The sequence below is a fragment of the Pleurodeles waltl genome, chromosome 6, assembly GCF_031143425.1.
Source record: "Pleurodeles waltl isolate 20211129_DDA chromosome 6, aPleWal1.hap1.20221129, whole genome shotgun sequence".
Taxonomy (NCBI): Eukaryota; Metazoa; Chordata; class Amphibia; order Caudata; family Salamandridae; genus Pleurodeles; species Pleurodeles waltl.
In genome coordinates this window covers 926,998,619-927,012,026 of record NC_090445.1, presented here as the reverse complement: position 1 = coordinate 927,012,026, position 13,408 = coordinate 926,998,619, and the positions used below count along the sequence as shown (strand labels likewise).

Genomic DNA, 13,408 nt, shown 5'->3' with positions numbered 1-13,408 from the left:
TCCAAACATTCTTCGTGGAGAAACCAGCAAAAATGTCAGGGAACTGTTAGCAATACAAATGTCTCCAAACTACTCATAAAAATAACAGCCAAAGCAACATGCTTCCTCTGGCACAAAGTTCATAACCACAGCAATGACTTTCTCCAACTCAGAATATATTACAATTCAAGTATCAGCTTTAAATATGTTTTGGAAATGAATGCATTGTGTCTTGATCAGCATATATTTTTCAGATTTTTTTTTCTATCAAATACTTCTTCCATTTATGGCAAGCAAACTAAATTATCTACATTTATATACTTTTGGAGTTCCTTAATTTATGTACTTTTGGAGTTCCTTAATGCCAGACATAGCTTGCAAAAAGTAACATTGATTGTCAGGGAGAAACAAAATGCCAAAAACACACACATAGATACATACACACATAAATGTGCAGATGCATGCATAAAAAAAGATGCTTGCACAGTGATTATTGGAAGCGTATTTCAGCTCTTGATCCAGCCTCTGCTCTCCCCAGGTTCCAGCTGATCAGGCATCCAACTCACACACTTTCTGTCTGTCTCTTACTGCCTGCCCAAACATATGTAACTCCACTCTTGCTACTGCTGGCCCTCTGTTTGCTCAACCAGTGTTAAGACACCCAGTATGATTGATAGAGCGGAGCCTACAATGGGGCCAATCTTCATATGACTTTACTAGATTGAGTGTGGAAACATAAGGTTATGTTGCAGGCCTTGTAGGCTAAAACAGTGTACATTTACATCTCGGCATGAGGTGCTTTCATTGTTATTGTTGGCTGTCACTGTAAGGGTCTTTGGATGAGCAGTGCCTTTGTCTTTAATTGCGCATATACCCTCACACTAAAGTACTAGGTTCAGCTTCTCTTTGGAGAGCTTCTTCAAGGGGGTTGGCAAGCTACCAGTAGCTCCCGAACTACTCATTGGAGACCCATGAACTAGAGTGATAAATGAGGTGACCATCTAGGATTTTGCTCCCGTTGATGAAGCAACTGATGGAGTGATGTCGATAAGAACTCTATCCAATGCCTCACCAAGTCACATCAATGAGCAACAGGTAACAGATATCTGAGATAAAAGTCTGAGAAATTGTGCCTTGAACTCGCAAAAATAAGCCAGCTATTAGGAAATAAACATTTGCCAGCATGAACCCTCTGAAGTGCCCTTGAACCAGGAAGGTAATGACATGTTAGCCTTCCTTATCCGTTTTATACAAAGTGTCACAAACTTTGGCCCTCATTATTGGCCAAACTCATCCTTCCGGTAGCCCGCCATTGCGGTCTAAACACCGCTGGCCCTATTACAAGTTCACCACAGGGCCGGTGGGTGGAAACAGTTTTTTCACCCGCCGGCCCTGCGGTGAACAGGGCCTTAACATTGACGTCGGATCATAATCGAGCCGGCAGCAACGTGGCGGTGCAGCGGCTGCAGTGGTACCTGTCACGCTTTCCACTGCCCGTAATTCGGGCAGTGGAAAGTGAGATGGGGCTGTCTATGGGGGCCTCTGCACTACCCATGCCTAGTGCATGGGCAGTGCTGGGGCCCCCATGGGGCCACCGGCACCCCCTTTCCGCCAGCCTTTGCATGGTGGGGCTACCATCATGCAAAGGCTGGCGGAAAGGGGACTCGTAATCCCCAGGGCAGTGCTGCAAGCAGCGCTGCCCTGGTAGATTGAGACTGCCAAGATCAGCAGGCTGTCGCCTGGTGGCAACCTGGCTCTCTCAGCGGTCCGGCCATGGTGGCTCCGCCACGGTCATAATGTGGCGGTCGGACAGCCACTATGGCAGCCGTCTGACCGTCACCGCGAGTCTGGCGGTCTTAAGACCGACAGACTCAGAATGAAGGCCTTTATTTTTTAGCCTTCTCTAGAGTGCCAACAGGCTCACTGGATCTGATCTAGACATATGGCAAGTCAGTAGATGAACTGAACCAGATAGAATAACTAACAAGGCAATGGTCCACTGGGAACAAATTAAGGCACCAGCAAACGTTATTCTATCCGGGGACAAGTCATGATCGCAGTTGATGTCATCATAATATGACGAAGGGGGTGCTGCACCTTGATGATTAGGATTCATCAAACACTGACCTTGGAAGGACACTAATCAATGAGACCTATCCCCTTAACAGGGTATTTCTGGTCTCCTTGACCACCCTGCATGGGGGCTTTCTGCATTATAAAAGGGGTGAAAAGGCTATTGGCCATGCTATCGAGACAGCAGGTGGCCTGCCATTCAATTTCTGCAAATTAAGATACCCAGAACGTCTGCCTGCACACTCTATTGAAATTGTATAAATGTTTTATGACTTTTATAAAGCCCATTCTACTACTCGGAGTGCCAGAATATACAATTTGAAGACAAGTCCATGTTTCAAGCCCATAGCTGATACATGATCAGATGCAAAGTCTGGATGACAAATCACGGAAGATTAAATAGGGAAAGTGACAGAGGGCCTCCCCCACAGTAAGGTCAGAGAGATCAATGTATATCCTGCAGAGTTTTACAAAGTAAACAAACATCTGCTAGTTCCTTGACTCTGGAAACCCTTAAAAGAGTCACCTAGAAATCACACCCTGCTCAAAGAAATAAACTATGAGAAGAAGCTGGCGATCTCACTCGACATGAAGGAAACCATTTTCCGTGTTTAGTGGTAATAGTTGTTCTGGATTATGGAAAAAGTAAGAATAGGAATGCAAATCATGGTGAGAGTTAACTGATTATGCAAACACCATCTGTTGAGTTTATCTGCAAAGATCACACATCCTCTGCATTCCACATCAAGTGGGGAGTCAGACAAGGGTGCCCTCTTTCTCTCGTACTATTTATACTCAAGCTAGAATCCTCGGCGATAGCTACCCAAGATGCTAAAGATATACAGATGAACCTGATGGTGGGGGGGGGTATAAAAAGCACTATTCTATGTTGAGGGTATGCCAGAGACCATAGCAAAACTTGCATCTTCTAATAGAGACTTCATGGACCTATTTTCACACTTCTAAACATTTGCAGGATACAGGGTTAACTAGGATAAAGGTGAAGCATCCCACTCTTGAGACCAACCACAGCAGTAACATTAGGAGATCACCCCTTCTGATGGTCCACATACACTTTAAATTATATGAGGATTGAAGTGACGCCAGGACTAGAAGCCATTTTAGAACGGAATATGAGTCTGTTATTTACTGACATAGCATGATGGTCCCAACTCAGTTTTTCGATGATGGGTAAGACAAAACTAGTTGGATGAACTTGATGCCTCATTTTAGTTACTTAGATTATCTTCTGCCACTGCTTATCCCTCTGCAACTAATGACACTTTCTGAAATTTCTCAAAACCTTCATATATGAAGGGTGCAAACCACACTTTAAAATGTATATATTACTTGAGGCAACCAAAAGCATTGGCCTCCAGCTGCCTTATACTAATTTACTGACTGGTGTTCCAATTAGCATAGATACTATACATACACCATCAATGCTCTTGGAATGTACCATGTTGAATAACTTTTGGACAGAGATGTGGTGATGAGGGATGCACTGGATATGGGGGCCACCTTACAGCACAGATAGTTCTTGTATGTCAATTTTACTTATACCACAAGATCACATATTGATGGAAATGACAGACTGCAACAGCATTAGCCACTGCAGTGGTCTGCATCCTTAGATTTTGGAAAACAAACCTTAGCCCTACCCCTTGAATCTTGGTTGCATAAAATGTCAAATGTTATCTCTTATGAACATATGATTTATAGCCTGGATGACCAGTTAGATAACATCTAGGTTACAAAGGTTATATTTTTGGGGATCTCTGAGGCCTTGCTTTCTTTAGTTGAACTGTGAATATGGTTTAATTTACCCTCAATTGGACTTTAAGTGCCACCTGCCTACTTAGTGGGTGGATGGCGCTCAAAGGTTGGTAAATCAGCTTAATATGAACTTTGGGCACCCTCACTTGGACCTGGTTAAATGCATAACACAAACTGTCCCTAGGCTAAACATGTGTATTTGATTGTTGTCAAACATCGTGGTTCACCTATAATGGGAAAAAAGGGAGAGTGTGTGCCTGCAACCTGTCCCTGAACTAAACATTATTTTACAGACAGGAGAAATAAAATGAGAGAGAGGTTGCCTTGAACTATGTGCACAATGTGGTGTTGTGGGTCTCATGCCAGCAAAATCACCTCAGTGAGGGCTTTGGAGAAGTGCAAGCTGTGAACTATGAACCTACAAACTGTCCCTAAGCTAAACAAGTGCAGTTGATTGTTGTTGAAGTTCCTGGTCCACCTAGGAAAAAGAGAGAGTGTGCCTACAACCTGTTCCTGAACTAAACATTCTGGGTATAGACAGCAGAAACAAAATGAGAGCAAGGTTGCCTTCAATCAACTGTACAAAGTGGTGTCTCTGGTCTCATGTCAGCAAAAATACCTCAGTGAGGAAATTGGTGGAAGGCAAGCTGCAAATCATGAGCTTACAAACTGACCCTAGACTAAAAATGTGTAGTTGACAGTTGTCAAAGTTCCTGGTCGACCTAGGAGGGTAAAAAGAGAGAGAGTGTACCTACAACCTGTCCCTGTACTAAACATTCTTGGTACAGCCAGAAGAAACAAAAGGTGAATGAGATTGCCTTGAACCAATTAAACAAACTGGTGCTGTGGATCTCCTGCCAGCGAAAGAACCTCAGCTCAAGGCAAGTTACAAACCATGAACCTACAAACTGTCCCTGGGATACACGTGTAGTTGACAGTTTTTGAAGTTCCTCGTCCACCTAGAAAGGAAAAAGGAGAGAGAGCATGCCTTCAAGCTGTCCCTGTACTAAACATTCTTGATACAGCCTGGAGAAATAAAAGGAGAGGGAGGTTGCCTTGAACCAACTGTACAAAGTGGTATTGTGGGTTTCTCGCAGCAAAAGCACCTCAGTGAGGGCATTAGCTCAAGGCAAGCTGCAAACCATGAACCTAAAAACTGCCTAGACTACACATGCGTAGTTGATGGTTGTTGAAGTTCCTGCTTCACCTAAGAGGGGAAACAAAGAGTATGCCTATAACCTGGCCCTATGCTTCTCATGTTGAAAGAGTGAGAACTAGATAGGATTCCTAGAGCGTATACCAAGATGCTTCCCATGAGGCTTACAGATTTGGTATACCCTCTAGTCCCCGACTTACTTGAGTGATGTTTTTTTGGCAAAGTCCAACCGTCTTGCCAGCGGGGTGACGTGATTGTTCATATTCTTCTTCTTCTCAATCACAATAATCATCAAAGTGTTCTCACATGTACAGTTTCCACCAAGTGAAGAAATAACATAATTTAGTTATTAAATACTAATTGTCACACATTCCCAAATCAGACCCATCCATTTCTTCCACACTCACCCGTTTGCCACGCAGAACTGGATATTAAGGAGCACTTTCAGAAGCAAAGCATCCCATCAGAAACTCTCACGCAGGACATGCTTGGTGTAGCTTCCTCCGCAGCCTGGGCCCACGGAAATGACGACGACGCACATAGAGCTTAGTATTACACGTCTTTATTCATCAGCGTGTAGCTGCAAATTCAACATTCTAAACCTGCCTTCAATTCACTGTGCTCTAATGCCTTCAACACCGGTCAACAGACTCCATCAGGATCCAAAAGGGTTCCATTATTACTAACTCACATAACACTACAGTTGGTATTAGTGAAACCATATAATGCTAAACCAAGGGCAAACAAATGACTACCAAAAAGAAATAGATCAACCTGGTTTTCTTTCACTTCCACATCAACCGTGACTGAATTACGGCTAACTTCTATCCACCCACTTGTCAGTCAACACGGCATGCTTCTCTGGATCATTTTCTATTAAGTAAGACTATTATTTCTGCTAGGTAATCAATCAATCAATCACAGACATTTATAGAGCGCGCTACTTACCTGTTAGGGTTCCAAGGCGCTGGGGGGGGGTGGAGACTGCTACTGATCGAAGAGCCAGGTCTTGAGGAGTCTTCTGAAGGCAAGTAGGTCTTGAGTCTGTTGAAGGTAGGTAGGGAGCGTGTTCCAGGTCTTGGCGGCGAGGTAGGAGAAGGATCTGCCGCTGGAGGTGGTTCGTTGGATGCGGGGGACGGTGGCGAGGGCGAGGCTCGCGGATCGCAGTTGGCGGGTCGGCGTGTAGAAATTGAGTCTCTCGTTGAGGTAGGTGGGGCCGGCGTTGTGGAGTGCTTTGTGTGCGTGGGTGAGGAGTTTGAAGGTGACCCTTTTGTCGACGGGAAGCCAGTGGAGCTCTTTGAGGTGAGGGGTGATGTGGCTGTGGCGGGGTGCCTTGGTGATGAGTCGGGCTGAGGCGTTTTGGATGCGTTGGAGCCGTTGGAGGTTTTTTGCTGGGATTCCTGCATAGAGTGCGTTGCCGTAGTCCAATCTGCTGCTGACGAGGGCGTGGGTCACCGTCTTCCTGGTGTCGGTCGGGATCCACTTGTAGATCCTGCGGAGGGTGCGGAGGGTGTTGTAGCAGGAGGAGGTGACGGCGCTGACTTGTCTGTCCATGGAGAGTGCGGAGTCGAGGATGAATCCCAAGTTGCGGGCGAGGTCGCAGGTAGAGCAGTGCTATTGACTCTGCACTGTCCACAAGGTCATGCAAGACAAAGCCAATGGTTTATGCAAGCTAAGTGCCAAAGATATTCTCAGAACAAGACCCTGCCTTCCAAACTAACAACCCATCTGACTACCCCCTTACAACAAGATACAATTTGTGGAACCTGATTCTCCCCAGAAGCTGCACCACTATGGAATTCCCTCCCAGCAAAGACAAGAGATACAAAACTCACTTGAAATTCATGGAGGAAATGCAGACCTTGTTTGTCCCAAGCGATTGATATTGAAAATGTCACTCAATGGAAATATTCTGTCAACCACAAGGATCCTGCAACCCTAATGCAGACACACACCATCACAACTTATCTTCACATTCACATACAACCCAACAAACTATACACATTAGGAACCTAATAAATGTGAGCACACCAACAGTGTTACAAAAACAAATGCACTGCACTCACACAGAACCATCAGTGACAGAGACACAGCATAGTACCGATAATGGTAAGAAGTAATCACAAAAGATGGCAGTCAGGAACTTTTATTGGTTGGTCCTAGGTTTGGGTCTCACAATAACAATAGGTGTTGGCTCTGGCCATTTTAAAACTGTGGTATGGAGGTGAGCTTTGTAGAAGGTAAAAACACAGGTTGATAAATGCATGCATACTGACACACACTTGAACACATGCACCTTCAAAAATGTAGCCAAATCATCAGCCCGAGGCACAGACACAGGGACACATCCTCTCATTCATGTAATTTCCATCATCATGTATAAGATGTGCAAGCAAGTTGCTAGACAGCCACACACACCCTAAACACTTATACCCCACACTCAATCAGGCAACCCTATGTCATACACACCTCAAACACTTTGTATCTCTTCATCAGATTTTCAGCTCATCAATCCACCACATCCTTCATAGACTATACATGCAGCCTTCAGACACCTAGACACATTCCCTTAGACACAATCAATCAATTCATCAACATTTATAGAGTCACCAACTCAGCCACGAGTGTCTCAAAGCACTTGTGGCATTTGTTGCTGGTGTATGGTGGGAACTCATTCAAACATCAAGGTCTTCAGATCTCTCCTGAATTGTTTGAGCGATGGGGCAATCCTTAGGTGCAGGGGAAGGGAGTCCCATTCCTTGGCTGCCAGGTGTGAGAAGGAGCATCCTGTGCTGTTGTTTTGGCAGTTCCAGGGGGTGTCTGCGCGGAAGTGGGAGGCAGATTGGAGGCTTCTGGTTGGTTGGTGGAAGTTTAGTCATTTGTTGAGGTGTGCCGGCCCTTTGTTGTGTAGGGCTTTGTAGGCATGGGTCAGCATCTTGAACTGGCTTCTCTTCTTTATCAGGAGCCAGTGTAGTTTCTTGAGGTGGGGGTCTGATGTGGGTCCTTCTGGGCAAGTCAAATAGGAGTCTTGCAGCTGTGTTCTGTATTGTCTGAAGTCTCTTCAGAAGACGTGATGTGATTCCTATGTAAAGTGTACTCCTGTAGTCCAGCCTGGTGTTGATGAGGGCCTGAATTATGGTCCTTCTGTTGCCGACTGGGAGCCCCCTGAAGATGTTGCAGAGCATGTGCAGGGTGTGAAAATAAGATGATGAGATGGCATTGACCTGTTTTTCCATCGAGAGCTTGATGTCCAGGATGATGCAGAGGTTGGGGGTGTGGTCTGTTGGGGCCAGTGGTGGAACGTGGCTTGCAGGCCACCATTCGTCATTCCAGAGTTAGGTGTTGTTCCCAAAGATGAGGAATCCGTCTTTTCTGTGTTGAGTTTCAAACAATTGTCTCTCATGCATTTGAGGACATCCAGCATGCAGGTATGGAAGTTGGCTCTCACGCTGGAAGTGTTAGTCAGTGAGATGATGAGCTCTGTGTCATTGGCATATGAGATGATATAGAGGTGGTGTGATCTGACTGCGTGTGCCAAAGGAGTCATGTAGGTGTTGAAGAGGGTGGGGTTGGTTGACAAACTTTAGGGCACGTTACAGATGATCTTCTTGGTCTATAATCTGAACTGTGAGAGACGGATCCTGTGAGTTCTTCTGGAAAGAAATGAAGGAATCCATTTGCGGGTGTGTCAGTGGAGATCAACATGGTGGAGTCTGTTGATCAGTGTGTGATGGTAGACGGTGTAAAAAGTGGCTGATAGGTCCAGGAGGAAGAGGGCCACCATTTCACTGAAGTCCAGGAGAGCCCTGGTGTCGTCAGTGGCTGCTATCAGGGCTGTCATTGTCTATAAACATTCACCACTCACTTTCTGAGACAGAAGGCCGTCATAGAGACATATACATTGTATACTTGAACACTGTCACCACACACATCAATATCCAAACTCAACATCATAAGACACACATTCACTCTCAAATAACCCACATACACTCACAGATTCCAAATGATCAGAATACACCTGAAACTGGCATACACATCCAGTCACAATCCATTTCATATGCTCATAATTTCTCTGATACCCCTCACACACCATCCCTACAAATGAACAGAGCACTAGGGTGCAAGTTTGCATATTGTAATTCAGTGAAAACATGTTCTGAAGCAAATATGGCTGTTTAGGTCACTATATGGAGATAGGAGTTAGTGACAGGAACTAGTAGGACTGGATGAAACTCAATACAATAGTAGTCATATGGGCTAAAGCAGGGCAAGTGCAGTGCATTACTTATATTGAGACTCTCAAGATCACAGTTCATCACAAATCTCTTACTGTTTGGAAAATCTCTCAATATTCAAAAGATTTCCAGACACCCCCTAAATTTTCCCCAGATGCCAAACCAAATCCCCCTGATGGTTCCTAAATAGAAAACTAGCCCTGTCACAATGCAACAAAAATGTTCTCAAAATGCTCCTATGCACTTTAAAATGCCCCAGACTCCCTTCTCACAGATATTCTTACAATATGGCAACACTAAATCATTACCACAGACACCTTGGACAGTAACATAATGCTCCCAAAAAACGTAAAGCTCCAATCCACACGAACACAACACCCTCTATTACAAGCTTAAAAAGCCTCATGGGGACCCTTAATATACTCAGAGATTATATTACCAGCCCCCAGACATGTATGCAATATACTTGATACCATCACAATGCCAGCCACTTACTCTTACATTGGTGTACAACCTCAAGATGCTAGAAATCATCTAGGCTCCTCGACAGTACAACACATTTTCACACAGTTCTCAAAGTCCCCCACAACTCCTGCAGTGACTCTCAAATACATTTAAACTCAATCGCAAATCACGCAGATACCCACACAAAATCAACAGGTACTCAGCCAAAACCTCCAGTGATGCTCAGACATTTACAGTCCAACCAACCACCCTCATAATGTTCCAGATATGCTCGTAAATCCACTTGGAGATGCACACAACACGTTTCAGACCTCAGATGCTCAATAGATAGACATACAACACATTCAGCTAACTGAGTTATGTCCCCAATACCATCCAACATCATTAAAAACCCCTACCACAGACCAAATACACCTTAACTCTGACAATGTACCCATACAGATTTGCAACATTCCTCATACACAGTCTTCACTTTACAATATGCCATCAGCACTCCTCACACCCCCTTACACTGCCAAACACTCTCACAGTGTGCCAACAAATTCTCAGGACACCCAAAACACCCTCCCAGCAATCCAAGAACACTCAATGTGAACCCATACAGCATTGAAATAGTCAGCCAATCTCCAAAAACCTACAAGGCACCATCACACTTCCCACAAACATCTACTCTGCTTCAACAGACTTACAACACCAAAAACACCTCTTCACACATATACCTCTTTCTAGTTACTAAACAACCCAAAATGGGACACCTTAAAGAGTCCCACTACATACCCGAGAGAGCTGCGTAAACCATCCTCGTTACCCGCATAACACTCCAAACAACCCTACACTTTCACAATGCACCATATGATTTTAAAATGCTGGTGAACCCTGAATCTTTCACAAGACCCCACACCTCAGGCAAGCTCACAATACTCTCAGGCAGCTATCACAACACATGCAGACACCCTCAAAAGAGTCCCAGTGGCTCTCGCAGAGCCTAAAGGAACACTCACAACCTACTCGCACATTTAAAATGCCCTCTGACTCCCTTACCATCCCCCAAAGACTCTCCAAAAGCCCTTTGACACTGCCCCAACATTACCTAGACACATCTTTGGCACATACTAACTCTGGAAAGGCATGTTCATTCCACCCCTTGAATTGCGCCCACCTCCATCCAGACTCTATATATGCTGAAAAATGGGTTATTGGTAAGGGCAGGTAGGTACCTACACTTAGCAATAGGCCACTATCCTCCACTTAGGTCCAGTTGGGTCTCAGTAAATTAAACCCAGCTCAACCCTTGGTAGCTTGGCAACGAGCGACAAGGCTTAACTTAGGAGACAGAGTGTAAAGCATTCAAATATCACAAAACAGTAATTAAATAAAACACAGGAAATAGTTTAAAAATCCAAAACCAGTTCATAAACATAGATTATATTTGTACCTTTAAAATGACACAAAAACAAAAAGGGGAACCGGAGATTTGAATTTTTAAAGAATTATTGTTTTTTTTAGAGCCTAGAAAGAAAAAGCGCCAATCGGGTCATCTGGTTGCACCTCGACCGGGGCAAAGTCAAAGTTTAAGGCCGACCACGATGGAGCCCGGCTCGGCTACAGGCCACGGGAGGCCTCGGTCAAATGTTTACCTTCGCACCTAGTAGTTTTTCTGAAGATTTTCTTCAGCGGGACGGACCTACCAGTCCAATCCGACCTCCTGGAACTCTTCTCCGGATACGCGTCGCGGGAATCCTCATTTTTTTGAGGTGAAAATCCTTCGACCAGGGTAAACCTGGATCTTGATCCGACGTCCTTGGAGCCCTCCTCGGATTCACTGGCTGGGAGGTCCCGGTCAACTTTGTACGTTCGGACTTAGACTCTTTTTTGGAGATTCTCTTCACCAGTACGAACCTACAAATCAGGCCGGGTCGCGGTTGAGGCAAGCTGGCGAGAGTTGCAGGTCGGTCCCTCTATGGAGCTTTTTTTCAAAAGTTCTCCAAACTTCCAGATCTTCTCCCAGATGTTCCTTTAAGGTTCCTTTGGGGTCCACCGCTCACCCCAAGGGTCCAGAAGCTCTGAGATGATCCTTGGGGGTGTGGACTACAACTCCAAGAATGCACCTGGCGCAAACTCTTTTTTGCCCACTGGGCAGTGGTCAGCTGGTTGATTTCTTCAGGAGTTGGTGCAGGGGACTCTGGTTAGCAATTTCTCACCTGTAGCAAACATGGAGTCCCTCCTTGAACCAGTTGAACCAGGCACAGTCATTCTTGTGGTGAAGCCCAAGTGTGAAGCTGGTGCAGTCCTTCTGAGTGCAGGTTCCAGGTGCAGGCCAGGGGTCCAGCAGGGCAGTCCTTCTTCTCCTTTGGTTCTTCTTTGTTGGAATCTGATGGGGATCTGAGGTGTGGGTGCAGGTCTGCCAGTTTTATCCCTGCTCCTGGGTGAAAAACAGGGGGGTCCTGAATCTCCAATCAGGCGCAGGGTCCTTCCCCCTGTGATGACCACTTCCTGGGAAGTGTGGCAAAAATCAATCACAGGAGGCAGCATTCTTCAAAAATCCATCATGGCTGAAAATGCGTTTTGGAGGTTACATGTGGCTGAGCCCACCCACTGGTGTGGCTAAAAATCATAAACACACCCCTCTCCTGCCCTCTCCTAATCTAATCAAGGGGGCACCTAGTTGTCTGGGGTTGCAGGATGTGGGGGTGTTGCTGGGTTGCTCCAAATGTCCTTCTCTGCCTTTGAAGACCAGTTTGGCAGTCTTCCCCCTTCCTGCCTCACCATCTGCTGAGGGGAGATTCCTTCCCACAGGCACATCTATTTGTGTGAAGCCAGGCCACTTCACACCACATCAAGGCAGCCTGGACAGGCTACCAGAGGCTGGCCAATCAGGGCACAGCAGCAAAAACAATGCAGGGCTGAAATTTGCAACTTTTCAGGTAAAGTTTACAACTCTTTACCTGAACAAGTTATATTAAATCCCACAACTGGAAGTTGTGGGATTTATTATGACAATTAATTCGATACCAAACTCTTTGTATCTGTCATTTAAGGGGACTTTTAAAATTAAAATAAAGTCTCCCCATTCTAGCCTATGAAGGCCATTCACTACAATGAGTGAAAAACGAATTTACTGTTTTTACCTCACCAGGGCTTCCAAAACTACTTTTACAAGGTCCCTGCTTCTAGTTACATGGCACCCAGCCTAGGGGCACATAGGGCACACCTTAGGGGTGATTTATATGTAAAAATAAGGTATTTTAAGACTTTGGAACTACTTTTAATTCCAAAGACGAATTTACATGTAACTTTCATTTAAAAGCAGCCAGCAAGGCAGGCCTGCCTTTAAAATGACACTGGGCACCTCAGCAGTGCACCTATGGGTGCACTACCTATGCTGTGGTCCCTAAACCTACTTGCCCTACCTTATACTAGGGACTTATAGGTAGGTTAACTTAGCCAGTTATAATTAGCCTAATTTGCACATCCACTTTACACAGAGCACTGGCCCTGGGACTGGTTAGCAGTACTCAGGGCATAGCCAAGGGTCAGTAACCACCAGTACCTGTCCAAAAAGTGTGGGGGTGACAAGGGCAAAAAGAAGGACTTTCCTAGAATATATAAATTCAACAGGAATAAAACACCCTTGAAATTAACATAACACACACCAGGCAGCCCCATAATGCCCCAGAAGTGTAACCTTAAAACTCTTGTAAGCATACGCTCCAGATCCCGTCAA

At 45.2% G+C, this 13,408-nt stretch overlaps 1 protein-coding gene across 1 annotated transcript in view; it reads left to right on the top strand.

The window, feature by feature from the left end:
* The window catches only part of TCERG1L (transcription elongation regulator 1 like), a 1,516,577-nt gene that overhangs the window by 842,207 nt on the left and 660,962 nt on the right, over positions 1 to 13,408 (top strand). The gene's annotated exons all lie outside the window — the stretch shown is intronic.